The sequence below is a fragment of the Podarcis melisellensis genome (assembly GCF_964234715.1).
Source record: "Podarcis melisellensis genome assembly, chromosome: 7".
Lineage (NCBI taxonomy): Eukaryota > Metazoa > Chordata > Lepidosauria > Squamata > Lacertidae > Podarcis > Podarcis melisellensis.
Genome location: NC_138539.1, coordinates 17,780,954 through 17,784,064, shown reverse-complemented (window position 1 = coordinate 17,784,064; position 3,111 = coordinate 17,780,954).

Sequence of the window (3,111 nt, the reverse complement as noted above, 5' to 3'; positions counted from 1 at the left end):
TGTAACCTGAAGCGTCTGTAACCCAAGGTACCACTGTACCCAGCACCAACTTAGTTGGTCTCTAAGGTGCTACTGGACAATTTTGTTTTTTTTATTTATTTATTTATTTATTTATTTATTTATTTATTTGACCTAACTAGTGTTTAGGCCAGCAGCCAGAGGAGCAACCCTAATGGCAGAGAAGCCAGTCAAGTTGAAATGCAAACCAAGCACTTGAAAGAGGTCCACCTTTCCACACAGGGAGAGGAGGCAGCAGAAGATATTGCCACAGACTTGTAGCAGATGGCATGTCATTGGTGGTGGTGCTCACCTGCCTTCTGGTTGGTTGCACTGCCTCTGTTTACAGGGAGGGGGAGGTTGATGCAGTGCAAATGCACCAACAGCAGTACCACATGGACTCTGCTGTTGCATTTGCACCACGCCAACCTCACTGCTACCCTTCCCATCTACCTCCCTCGAAGCAGCATCAACAGGACCAACCAAAGTCAGGTGAGCAGCAGCCTCTCACCATGCTGGTCACTGATCCCTTAGAACATATTGAACTAGACAGTAAAGTTTATCAGTAGGCACCCTCAGCAGACAACAGCCCACTGTCTGATGTCTGCTGGGTCTGGTTTTCTTTTTCTTTGTGATTGCTTCCTGCTATTGTTTTACTGGCTGCTTATAAGAAACATTGAGTTCCTTGTACTTGTTACTTTCTATTAAATTAAAAGCAAGAGGGGGGTCCTCTGCAGAGCAACTCACTGGCCCCACCGGTGAATTTCCTTCTGCTGGGGCATCAAAATGGGAAAAGGTTAGGCTTTAAATTGTAAAAGTTCACTGTAAACTGATTATATTTTATATGGAACAGCTTGACAAATTCCACCAAGTTGCAAATTCAGGCAACCATTTGCACTGTATTAACATTCATTACCATTAAAAAATATCATTACTCCTGTCCCTGCCTTATGCTAATTCTCAAATGCACTGTGTCACATTATAGGTAAACCCTTAAGTGTTTATTACAGCGTGATTAATTGTACAACAGAAGACACTGCAGAGGCCAAGAGAAAATAGCCACTGCTGCAAAATAATGTCCCCTAAGGGTTTCTCCTACTGTTTTTCTTTCAACACCCCCTTCCTTTGTGGAACTGAACAATTCCAGCACAATTACATTGGGGGAGGCAATATAGTTTTCTAGGTAGTTCTGGCCCTTTGATATATCAGGATGATGTTTCTCCTCGGATCAGTCTAATAAGAAAAATAAATAAATATTGATCTATCTGTGAATTACTCAACAAGGTTTTTCTCCTCTGAGGTCTAGCTGTTTAATAGGACTGAGCTAAAATGGCCTCCCTAATGGCTCTTTGTGAGTTTTTCCTCACACGCAAACAAAGAGAAGAAACAACTGCAGTTTGGGCTGGGGGAGGCTCTAAAAGAAGAGAGGAATCAGGCAAGGAACTGCCTTCTCCAAGGGGAGTCAGCACCATACTTGCCAGTTCACAGATGGGGAGACCATGGTCCTCCAGAGGTTGTTGGACTCCAACTCCCATCAGTCCTACCAGCCAGGTCAATAGTCAAGGACAATGGGATCAACAGTCAAGCAACATCCGAAGGGCTAAAGTTTCCCCATTGCTACTGCAGATGTTGTTTGACTGCAACTCCCATCATTCCTATTCTTTGGCCATTTTAATAAGGGTTGATGAGATTTGTTGACTAACTATATCTGAAGAACACCACACTGATTATCCCTGCCTTACTCTTATATGTCTGGCTCAGCAGTCTTGCCCCAAGAATGCAACTGCTCCACTTTGAAAATACAACTTCCTCAGAGCTAGATGATTTACAGAAGAAGAAGAAGAAGAAGAAGAAGAAGAAGAAGAAGAAGAAGAAGAAGAGGAGGAGTTTGGATTTGATATCCCGCCTTTCACTCCCTTTAAGGAGTCTCAAAGCGGCTAACATTCTCCTTTCCCTTCCTCCCCCACAACAAACACTCTGTGAAGTGAGTGGGGCTGAGAGACTTCAAAGAAGTGTGACTGGCCCAAGGTCACCCAGCAGCTGCATGTGGAGGAGCGGAGACGCGAACTCGGTTCCCCAGATTACGAGACTACCACTCTTAACCACTACACCACACTGGCTCTTGGAAACTCTCTGAATATCACAGGGGAAGCATGGTCCCACTCTGTGTCTCATACTCTTTTTGCTGCTGTTGCACATGAAGAAACAACACTCTAGTATCCCTTCCTCCCCCCTTCTAGCCTCATGAACCAAAAGAATTCACCAGTGCCACACTCTGGAGAAGGCCACTGAAACCCTTTCAGGGTGGGATTCCAAAATGTCAAACCAAATTCAAAGTCTCGGACTCCCTTTCCACAGCACACCTCTGTAAGTGGGACAAACTTTACATTCTCTGTCATAATGGGAATTTCCTGAAGTTAACATTTGCTACTGCATTATCCATGGAAATACTGAGATCCATAAAACCAAATATTGAGACCTACAAAATCAAATTCCAGTGAAGGGGACGATGTCGCTAGAGTTTTTATATTCTTTTTGCTAAATAAATATTCATATGCTTCTTATTTTTACGTGAAGTCTTAGCATCATCCCACAAAGTATCACTTCTTGTTGACTGGTGCAGCAAGTATGATTTTTTTTCATGCCCTCTGTATCCAAAATAGCTCCTCTATTGCTATTGTGATTGCTGTGTGAAACGTCATTACATGAGTGTCATGGAAACTTACCGAAGGTTTTTGTAACATGATTACTGATCAGCCACACAAATGACCCACACCCACACTATATTGTAAGTTGTTAAAAACATAATTTTGAGACCTTTTTTTTCAGTGGTGAACTAAAATAAAACTCAACTATAACAATGTTGTAAATAAGTCATTGCATACCCCACTAAATGCCAGGAATGTGCATAAGCTCTATGTGGAGACTGAAAAATGAGGTCATGGTTTTGGGGGGCTTCAACCCCTCCCATGTTGAAGCATGCTATTAATGCCCCCGGCAGATCCATGTCCCCACAAAGCCTGCTGTTGCTCTAGTTCCCCCCTTAACTTTTCTAATAATAGCTCTAAGTTTTCATATGTATGTCTATGTTTCTCTTGGTCCATGGGCTTAGCA